The 10,974-nt window shown below is 60.3% G+C and overlaps 1 pseudogene; it reads right to left on the reverse strand.

Moving 5' to 3' along the window:
- Window positions 1-1,959: 1,959 nt before the first annotated feature.
- Window positions 1,960-10,614, reverse strand: LOC138847854 (adenomatous polyposis coli protein 2 pseudogene; annotated as a pseudogene).
- Between the last annotated feature and the right edge of the window lie 360 nt (window positions 10,615-10,974).

Here is a 10,974-nt window from a genome sequence, read left to right on the forward strand (position 1 = left end):
GTCTTGAGTCACCTGTAGAGAGCAGGCGTCCAGCCGGGGTTCTAGGCCAGGTTCCCGGCCATGGCCAGGGAGGAGCTGGCAGCTGTAGTGCCACAGGAGTGGACCGCTCCCTCATTTTAGCAAAACGTGTTCGCTGACCAGGTGGGGCCATGCTGCCCCCCTTCCTGCTGCTCCGGTCCTGGGCCACTTGGGAGGTCGTGGACCACGTGTGCGGGGGAAGTCGTGGACTATATGTGTGTTTTTGTGGGGTCATGGGCCGTGTGTGTGTGTGTGAATCGTGGACCACGTGTGTGTGGTCGTGGACCATGTGTGTGGGGGTCCTGGACCACGTGTGGGGGGGGTTGTGGACCATGTGTGTTGGCACACTGCTGTCCCATCTTTGCCTCTGAGGGTCACGGCCACACTCCCCCACAACCCCCACGCAGTCTCCCTCCGGGTGCATCTGTCTAGGAAGTGCCACAGCCCATTTGGCAAAAAACCAAATTGCATTCCGCCTCCTCAGGCTGACCTTGACCCCTTCTCCCAGGCCCGAGTACCAACTGGGCTGTGTGGGTGCCTAGGACAGGCTCCCCCCGACAGCGGGCCCTGTCCATCTCTCAGGGCCACCCTTGGCCCTGGCCCTCCTTGGGGACAGTGCTCTGAGAGGGGCCGGGGCTGTGGCGTGGTGGGCGAAGCCGATGCCTGCGATCTGGGCCGCTCAGCATCAGATCCGGCTCCCTGCTGGCGGCCAGGGAGAACAGCAGCCCCGGTGTAGCCCTGCTATTTCCATCATTGCCGAGGAGAGCATTTCTAGAACAATGTGAGAGAGGGGCGCAGCGGGGACCTGGGAACCCAGAACTCCGTGTGGGCAGCAGGGACCCCGCTATTGAGACTGGCATGCTCCCACAGGCGTGTAAGGTGCTAGGTCAATTGTGGGCCCCCGAGAGTGACTGTGGGGCACCCAGGCCACAGGGGTGGACTTGTGCTGTGCAGAGGTGGGGTCTGCAGGCACCCATGTCCTCAGGCTGGGCTCCCTCCTGCTGGGTGGCCCTGGTCTTGGGGGCTCCCACGTGATTGATGCTCCCTCATGCTGTCCCAGACCCCCCAGGAGACCCCAGGAGGAGTGAGGACCCCGAAGCCCAGTGAGAGCGGCTGTACCAGCAGAGCTGGGCCTACATGGCCGCCAATGCGTGGCTGCAGCGGGCATGTGAGGGGCTGAGGCAGCAGTGCCAGGGCCTGCGGCGAGCCAGTGCCGAGCTGGAGCTGGGCATCGGCCATGTGACACGCGCAGTGCTGCCCGGCGCCTTGGCCACCGCGTCCTCCAGCTGACCTGGGCCCTTCCCCACCCCTAGCACCGGCTGGACCCTGTGTGGGCACCCGAGATCACCTCCCCGCAGCGGACCCTGTGTGGGCACCCAGGACCACCTCCCCCCAGCAGACTCTGCCCTTCTCATGGGGCCACTGTGTGCTCCCTTGCCCAGCGCTGGCCTGGCGCACCACTCCCAGGCCAAGAGGGGACTCCGTGGACCTCATGCTGCACTCCTGGGCAAGAGCCACCCCTTCATTGCCACGGGAGAGGCTGATGCAGTGGACAGTGGAGTGGCCATGGGTCAGGCCCTGGACACCCTCCCTGGGATACAGGCCCTGCCGGCCCCCAGCTCCCTGCATCCCTGGGGGCAAGGCTGAGCCCCAGGGCCACAGGAGTTTCTCTTCCACTGCCTGATCCTCAGAGACCCCAGCCATAGCTGCTCAGCCAGGGCAGAGACCCCCCAGCCCACCGGGCACTGTCGGGCCTGTCAGAGCCTGGGCCACAGCCAAGGATGGAGACAGAGACGCCCCAGTGGGACCGTCTTCCCATGCCAGCGGGGACTCCTGGCCTCCCTGCTCGTGGCCGGCATGGGAGGCCTGCCCCCGCCCCCCCCCCATACAGCAGAGGAGGCAACTGGACAGCTCCATTTATTAAAGTTGTACGTGGTCCTTCCATTAGCCAGCGGCTTTACATGGGGTGCTGGGGAGCGGCGTGCAGTGTACACGTGAGACGGATGCTGCAGGGTGTGGGGAACAGGCGGGTGGGTGGAGGGAAGGCCGCCAAGTGGCCGCCGATCCTGAGTGGCCCTGGAAATGGCCGGGGAGGGTACTGGTGTCCAGGGTCAGGGGCTGGGCAAGACCCGGTCCCCAGGACAGGGCCTGCAGCCCCACCTCAGCTCCATTGTCCAAAGGTCAATCTGTGATCTCCCCATGATGGGCGGAGTGAGCTGTGCCTGCATCTCCCCCTCACTGCTCCGGGAGCAGCCCCGAGCCCCAGGCCTGGGGACACCCAGCAGTCCATGTGTGCGGAGGCCTTGGGCGCTGCCTCACCCCCACTGCTGGCCATCTCCTGTCCGGCTGCCCTAGGATCCCCAGGCCCCCTGCTTGGCAGCCATGGCCTAGAAGGAAGCGCGTGGCACCTGGGGTGTGCCCTGGAGCTTGGGGGCCACCCCTGCTCCTCCTGCGCTGAGTCCTGTGGGGCACAGGTGGGGCCTGAAGGGGGCACCCACTTGGGCTGCTGCCTGCAGCCGTCTGGCCAAGGCCCAAGGCTGTGGAGCACAGGACACAGCAGGTGGAGCGCCCTCCCTGGGGATGGGTTGCAGAGGTAGCCCTGCTGGGTAGCCACCCGCAGGTTCCCTTCCCCCAGCCTGATTCTGCAGGAAAGATGTCGCTGGCTGTCTCTGCAGTGTGCTCTTCCGTGGAGATGGGCAGGGCCGCGGGTCCCCCTCTCCTGCTGAGTTCAGGCTCCTGGGGTGTGATGAGGCTATGGCCCCTGGGCTCTGATGGCCCTGGAGTCCCGTGGTCCTGGTGCTGTCCGCGTGGTTCGTGCAGAGGAAGCTGGGAGGGAGGCACAGAGCCAGGCGCCCCCCCCCATGCCTGCCTTGCCCACCAGTGGTGTCCCAGGGTAGCAGGGTTAGCCCAACCCCAGCATCCCCTGAGGAACCCCGTCCCTCTAACACACCTGCTGGCCTCCAGCCTCCCCCACAGGGTGGGTGGGGGTCTAGGGTAGCCTGGCGACCCCCTTCCCTCCCTGCTACCTTTCCCTCAGGCCCCCAGGGGCGCAGTCTGGGCTCCAGCCCACACCCCTGCTCCCCCAGCTGAGGCTGGGAGTGGAAACCAACTGGCGGAGCCCTCATTAAGGAATTAGCAGGAGCAGTAATTACAGGCTCCTGTCCTGCTCAGTGGTGACAGCCCCAGCCCGCCTCCTGAGCCTGCTCCCTCCCCTGGCCGGGTGAGCCTTGGGGTTCCAGTAGTGGCTCCCCCGGGGTCGCCTCTAAGGCAGGCACTTGCACCCCATTCCCTTCTGAGACCAGGCCTTGGCGAGGTGAGGCCGCCGTGAGCTGGTCTGCTAGGCGCATCTGCACAGCCTCCGCCAGGCTGGCGGGGGCCTACTCCAGGGAACCGGCGTGGGGAGGGCTCAGGGACTTCTCCATGGTGGAGTCCGTGGTGGCCATGGCAGCTGCCATGGGGCTGGGCATGTAGTTGAAGGGCGGGACGCGCCTCGCGGCTCTGGGAGCGTGCTGGCTGGCAGGGAAGTCCCCCACGGCGATACCCAAGTCCTCGTGGGCGAAGGGTATGGGGACAGCGCCCTTGGCCCAGAGGGGCCCATCCAGGTCGCTGCCCAGTAGGCGGCCAGGGCGCCTGTTGAGGCAGGGGGCTGCTCCCTGCTCTTCAGGCTCGGGGATGCGCTGGCGTTGGTCTTGGGCTGAGCCACCTTTTCTGTCTGCACCATGGAGTCGCTGGTCTTCCGTGGCGGGGGGCTGACGGGGCCCTCCTCCAGCAAGGCGCCCCAGAGCGGCAGGGCCAAGGCGGGCAGGGTGCTGCACAGGATGTGCGCGACGTCCTGGTCCCAGATGCGCCGCCACTTCGTGCCTGGCGCGACCACCCTGGGCAGTGGCCGCGCCTCGCCTTTACTCCCGCTTTGCTGGGGGAAGGGGAGTGCCTGGGGGGCTCCCGGGGCCCCGCCAAAGGGCCTGCTGGCCACGCTGATGTGGGGCAGGGAGGAGTAGCGCTTGACCGCCTCTGGCCGCACGGGCAGGCGCGACGGGCTCTGGGAACTGGTGCGCAGGGGCACGCGCGGGCCGGGGCCGGGAGCGGACCCTGGTCGGGTTGGCTGCTGGCGGGGGACCGCCCTCAGCTCCTTGCAGCTCGAAGAGCAGAGGAAGACGGCGGGGAGCGCGGGCCGGCCTTGGCGGGGCGACACGCCCTGGGAGGTGGAGGCGGAGTCGGACAGCAGCTCCGTGCGTTGGCGATTCAGCAAGCCAGGCGACTCCTTGATGAAGGTCAGTTGGCGCCAGAAGCCCGAGCGGTCCGAGGACTCGCTGCCTCTGGAGCGGGCGGAGGTCACACGCACCAGGCCCAGTCGGCCCCCACGCGCCCCCGTCGCCTCCTCGCGGCCTCTGGGGCTCGGCTCTGGGGCGGGGCTGGCCAGCGGCGGCGGCCCGTGCCTGGCCCGCCTCTGCATGAACGGGATCCGGACGGGCGACTTCTGGGTCTTGTGGTGCTTGACCAGCAGGGCCCGCGCCGGTGTCTTGGGCACTCCGGTGGCTACTGGGCCGGGAAGAGACCCTGCAGCTGGGGTGGCGGGGGGGGGGGGACTTCCTGGGCAGAGGCTGAGAGGCGGGCGAGGTCTGGGAGGAGCTTGAACAAGGGGTCTTGGCCAGATGAGCAGTGGGGGTGCCGCTCCTGGGGGGGAGTGGCTCAGCGCCGCCAGCTCCGAGATCTTGCCCTGCTGGTGCAGGCTCCGAGAGCGCTGCTGCCTGGGCGCCAGCGCCTTGCCTGCGGCTGCTGGCTGTGCCAGGCTGGGGTGCTCTGCCCCCTTCCTTGGTGTGGCCCAGGGGCCAGGGGCAGGTTTGGGGCCGGCCCAGGGGCAGCTCCAGCCTGGCCCGGTTTCTGCCTGTGCCCCGGGCCTGCTCCGGGCTCCGGCCGGCGCCCCCGGCCTTGAGCCAGTGTCCTGAGACATGGCTGTGGGGTCGCGAGGCCGGCGAGCTCCTGCCTGTGCATCGGGCCCCTGGGAGGCCCTTGCAGGGTCTCCTCGCTGAGGGACGCGGCGCTGGAGAAGTTCACTGGCGTGCCCTCAGCCGAGTTAGCGCACGAGTCGTCCTCCCGGGCCGGGGTGGGCACCAGCATGTAGACCGGGACGGGCAGCGCCCGGCGGTCGTGCACCAGCGCTGAGGCCACCTTGCTGAGCCCCGCGGGCACGGCTGCCCCCAGGCACTCTCGCAGCAGCTCCGGCTCCTAGTCTGCGGCTGTGCGTGTGCGGGAGCCCATGGGCGCCAGCCCCTCCAGGTGTCCGGCAGAGGCCTCTTCTCGCCAGTGCCGTGGTCAGGGCAGGTGGGCGGTGGCAGCAGACTCAGCTCCAAGTCCTGTTGCACGGAGTGCTCCTGCAGGGCGAGTGCGCTGAGGCTGGAGGCGCAGAAGTTCTCGTCCGGTTTCTCCACAGTGAAGCGGACGCTGCCGGCGTCCAGCTCCGAAGGCAGGCAGCAGCGCTCCGGGCAGTCGGCGGTGTCCAGGAAGCGCTTCACGTAGCTCTCCCACTGCAGGCTGATCTGGCTGCTCTCGGGCTGGCCGGGCAGCGCGGCCTGCGCCATCTTGCTGCGGCTGGGCGGCATGGTCTGCCCTGGGCTGTCGGAGAGCTCGCTGGGGCTCATGGTGCTGCTGCCCCGCCCGCTGCAGGGGTCGCTGTGGAAAGAGCTGGCGATGGACGGGCTCTTGAAGCTGCCCAGGGAGCTCACGGAGCTGCAGCGGCTCAGCACCAGGGGCATCACCTGCACACAGTTCTCGGATGAGATGGATGGCGTGGCGTCCTCCATGCCCAGGCCCCGGCCGCGGCCTCGCCGGGGGCGCCAGGATGGCCACAGGCAGGGAGGTGGCCCTGGCCCGCCCCACACCCCGTCCAGCTCCGCCTCTTCGGGGCCGGCCTCCTCAGGCCCTCGAGGGAGGAGTCGCTGTCCAAGTCTCTGGCCTCTCTGGGGCCCGGGCGTCGGGTCGAGGACAGCGAGCTGCAGCGGGGCAGTGAGAGGGGCCCCTCCTGCGCCACCAGCCTCTGCAGCGCCCTCTGGCCGCGGCTGGCCGGGCAGCCTCCAGCTTCTCGGGCACCTGGCTCAGGCCCTCCCCCAGCAGCCAGGCCTGATTCCGGGCCGCGGGGGGCACCTTGGGGCCGCCGGGGGGTCCCCCACGCCTGCCCTGCCCGCGGCCTCCGGCAGCGGCACGTGCTGATAGGTGGGTGACAGCTTGATGGTGCGCACGCAGGCGTCGGCGCTGCCGGCGTCCCAGGTGGACCCCTCAGCCTGGCCGCCCCGCAGGTCGAGGTCCAGCCGAGCGGGCCATAGCTGCCCGTCCAGGAGCTCCTCGCGGTGCTCTGCCAGCTTGGCCAGCGGGCAGTAGCTAGCCATCGTTGAGGCTGTCGTTGGAGAGGCTGGCGTGGGCCGCCTTGAGCCGGAGCAGGGGGTGCGCCCGGCCCCCCGCCGCTGGCCGGCTGTCCTCGGGGTCGCGGCAGGGCCAGCAGGACTGCGCCCGGCCCTCCCTCGGTGCCTCCTGCCTGGGGTCCCCAGAGCTGAGGCTGAGGCTGTCGTCAGAGGAGGTATGCAAGGCCGAGATGTCTTCCACCAGATGGTCGATCTGTGCCACAGCCAGCGCCAGCTTGGCCTTGGCCTCCACTGGCCGCCTCGCCGCCGGCCTCCTTCTCGGGCTCCAGGGCGCAGTGGGCTGCCGGGGTGCGGGCCAGCGCCTGGCCCTGCAGGAAGGGGCTGCCCAACAAGAGGGAGAGCATGGCCATGCTGGCGGGCTCGGCAGTGGCGGTGGCCAGGGACCGCGCGCCATCGTCGTCGAAGCAGCCCAAGTCAGAGGTGTAGTCCCGCGCCAGCCCGTCCATGTGCCACACGGGCGGCAGCGGCTTCTTGGCAGTGGCCTCAGCCAAGGGCAGGGCCTGCTTCTCCAGGTGGCCAAGCGCCTGCACCAGGTGCCGGCGTCGAGCTCTGCCTCCAGCACCTGCTGCTTGCGCACATAAAGGCTGGACATGCAGGTGAGGGGGGACACGGCTGTGGCAGCTGCCTGGTGCTTGGCGGGCCGGTGGGCCAGCAGGTTGCGCAGGGCCGCGGCGCTGCCCATGGTGATCATCTTGTGCCTAGAGTGCAGCAGGTTGCGTAGCATGCCCACGGTGCCCAGGTCTCACACGAGCTCCTGGTCCCGCGCGCTGCAGGCTGACAGGTTCCAGAGCGTGCCGCACGCGTTGCTCACGATGGTCAGGCTGTACGAGGTCAGGTGCTGCAGCAGCGTCTGCAGGCAGTTGTGGTCGCGGAGCACCTGCCTGGGTGGGGGAGGTGGGGGCTGGGACCCGTGTGGCCGGAACAGGCGGCCCCGCCCCGCCTCCGGGGATAGGGCAGCCAGAGCAGAAGGCCCCGCCTCGCCCTCCAGGGGTTGGGTGGCGGTTGTGGGCATTTGGGGGCATTGACCAGCAGGTGGGAGGGGTGGTGGTGGTGGTGGTGGTGGTGGTGTGTCTCTGTGTTTCTCAAATAAATTTTAAATTAAAAAAATGTACTCTTCATAGTTTTAGCCATTTTTTCACTACCTGAAATATTAAGGTCATGTTATTCTAAATAAAATATGAAACACTAAAAGAAAAAGTCCAACCTTACCATCTTGTTGCCTTTTCCAGGAATCTTCTCTCTCTCCTGTTTCATAACACTGTATCTGATATCACCCATCCCCGGTAGGTGCATCTCACCCCACAGAGGGTGTCCCAGGGGAATGTTCTTGGCCCCAGGGAACTTTCTGTGGAACCACAGCCACCAGGGCAGACTCTCACACCTGGGAAGTCTTCCACCTAGCATTATTCTGGATTGGGAGCAGGCGTATGGAGTGGGGGGTGGCCTGAAAAATGTCATCCTGTATCCACAAAAACTTCAACCTATGCAAAGATGGGGCACTCTGTTTTCTGGCAAGTTACATACCCGGTCTGTCAGTTGTACTCCTTTGTTAAACTTGACTAACTTGCTTACCACCAAAATCTGTCTCATTTGTATTCTTTTCTTATGAGACACCAGGACCAGCCATCATCCCTGCCTGACCGGTAGCACTTTCAGTCATACAGGTAACATAATTTTTGGCAGAGATAACCAGAAGTAATCAAGAGCAGTTCCAAGTGCTTGAGGAATGCCCCATATCTAGTTTATTTCTATCATTCCCTTCACTTTGTCTTGCTCAGTGTGAGCCACAATCTCTTTTTACCACATCCGAGTGGATGCAGGTGGAGCAGTTAAATATCATTAGAGTGCTCTCTGCAAAGAGATTCCCCTGATAGTATAAGCTGGGCATGGAACAGTGAGGCATTCACTAGGCACTCTGCAGCTTCAAGACAGCACCCAGGCCCCATTGGAACACTGCAAAGCATCCACCTGTGGGGGCCAGTGCTACGGTGTAGTGGATGATGCCACTGACTGTGGTGCCAGAATCACATATGGTAGCTGCTCTGAGTCCCAGCTACTCTACTTCCCATCCAGCTCCCTGCTAATGCTCCTGGGAAAGCAGAAAAGGATGGTACAAGTGCTTGGATCCCTGCACCCACACAGGAGACACAGAAGAAGCTCCTGGCTTCTGATCCAAAGTCAGGAGCTGAGAGTTTCTTCCAGGTCTCCCACATGGGTGCAGGCGCCCAAGAACTTTTAATTGCCATAATTGCACATATTTGTGGGGACAATGTGATGTTCTAATACATGAATACCATTTGCAATGTTCAAATCTGAATATTTAGCACATCCATCCACTCAGAGATTTATTTCTCCATTGTGGTGAGTACAATAAAAATTATGTAAAGTTTTGCTTGATCATTTTGACTTGAATGTAAGTGCTTAACATAAGGTTAAGTTACAGTTATGCAAAACAAGGAGGATATTATTACAACAATGGAAGAGATTACTGTAAGATGTTACAGCACTAAGTTCGTTTTCTGTTGCTGTAACTGGGTAATTTGTAAAGAGGTTTATTTTGGCTCCTGATTCTGGAATCCAGTAGGTGATAGAGCATGGCATCAGCATCTGACAGATAGGTAAACATGTGCATACAGGAGACAAAACATGTGGGGTTCCCAGGCTTCAGAGCAACTTGTCCTTGAAGTAACTAATCCAGTGTTGTAAGAGCAATAACTCACACACCTCTGAGAAGAAACGCAGTCCTGCCAAGACAACATGAATGACCTAATGATCCCTGAAAGTCCTCACTTCCTGATACCACCTAAAAGACAATCAAATTTCAACATGTGTTACAGAGGAAACCATATTCAAAATATAGCATAGAGCAGAGAAACTAACAAATTGTAAAAGAAAACTGATTTTGAAATGTAGGAACTTTCTGATTTGATGCTGGAGATGAATCAGACTCTACACAATGGATTAATGAATATAAATCATATTTAGGGCACAATAAGAGACGCTAGGGAAGAAAGTAAGGTAAACGAAAAACATCCTAATGAGAACTTTTCCATTTTTGTCCTTTTCAAAAACATAAACACATATCTAGGAATAATTCCAATACTGTGAAAACCTGAAAGTCACATTTGAAGAATGCTTAATGAATGTGAAAGTGATTTATCGGGACCAGTGCTGTGGCACAGCGGGGTAATGCCCTGGCCTGAAGCACCAGCATCCCATATAGGTGCTGGTTCTAGTCCCAGCTGCTCCACTTCGATCCAGCTCTCTGCTGTGGCCCAGGAAAGCAGTAAAAGATGGCCCAAGTCTTTGGGCCCCTGCACCCACGTGGGAGACCCAGAAGAAGCTCCTGGCTTCGGATCAGCACAACTCTGGCCATTGCAGCCAATTGGGAGTGAACCATTGGATGGAAGACCTCTCTCTCTCTGCTTCTCCTCTCTCTCTGTAGCTTTGACTTTCAAATAATAAATAAACTTTTAAAAAAAGTGATTTATCACAAAAGACAAAGGATCTTTTAGATAGTAAAGTAGCTGTTAGATTGAAATGCGATATTTTATTTTTCAAATTGGACGATGAGTAGATATTATAGGTAAAGACTTCTGAATCCAACTTAATAATCCAACATAAAATCCAAAATGTACCTTTATTTACAAATTCATGAACTTACTGATTTTAGAGCTATGTGGAGATAGGATCCGTAATGAAGTAGTATCTGCAGTGTGTGAGAGATTAGATTATAATGGCACTTTCACCTTTATAATTCTAGCATTATTTATTTGTTTGTTTATTTTTTAAAGATTTTATTTATTTGAGAGGTAGAGTTACAGACAGTGAGAAGAGACAGAAAGGTCTTCCTTCCTTTGCTTCACTCCCCAAATGGCCGCAATGGCTGCAGCTGTGCCGATCCAAAGCCAGGAGCCAGGAGATTCTTTCAGTGGGTGCAGGGACACAAGCACTTGGGCCATCTTCTACTGCTTTCCCAGGCCACAGCAGAGAGCTGGATTGGAAGAGGAGCAACCAGGACTAGAATTGGTTCCCATATGGGATGCCAGCACCGCAAGTGGAGGATTAACTACTGCACCAGGGCACCGATAATTCTAGCATTATTTAATTCTACTTACCACAAATACTTTTGGAGGAGTGATTAGGCCAAAGTAAAAAAAAAAAGAAAAAAGAATAAGAAGGAAAAACAACCCTACTTCCCCCCCCCCCAACTCCCCAACACACGCACAACCTTAAACTGAGGGAAATTATAGGTATATCTTTAAATCTTTGTTTCCTCCTGTGCCAGTTATACAACTTTGCATTTATCTGCTATGAATTCCTTATAGGCTGATAGAAAGAACGTTAAAAAAATATAAAAAATCATGGAGCAAGTTCCCAGCACAGTTCCTGTTTTGTTTTGTTTTTTAGGCTTTGCTTCCCTAATTCACTAATTATAGACACAGAAGTACATTTTTCAGCAATATTGGAGTAGAAACCTCTGGACCATTACTTTGCTTGACTTTCCATCAACAAATTATTATTTTTTAATCTGAATCCC

Source organism: Oryctolagus cuniculus (assembly GCF_964237555.1).
Source record: "Oryctolagus cuniculus chromosome 17 unlocalized genomic scaffold, mOryCun1.1 SUPER_17_unloc_1, whole genome shotgun sequence".
Taxonomy (NCBI): domain Eukaryota; kingdom Metazoa; phylum Chordata; class Mammalia; order Lagomorpha; family Leporidae; genus Oryctolagus; species Oryctolagus cuniculus.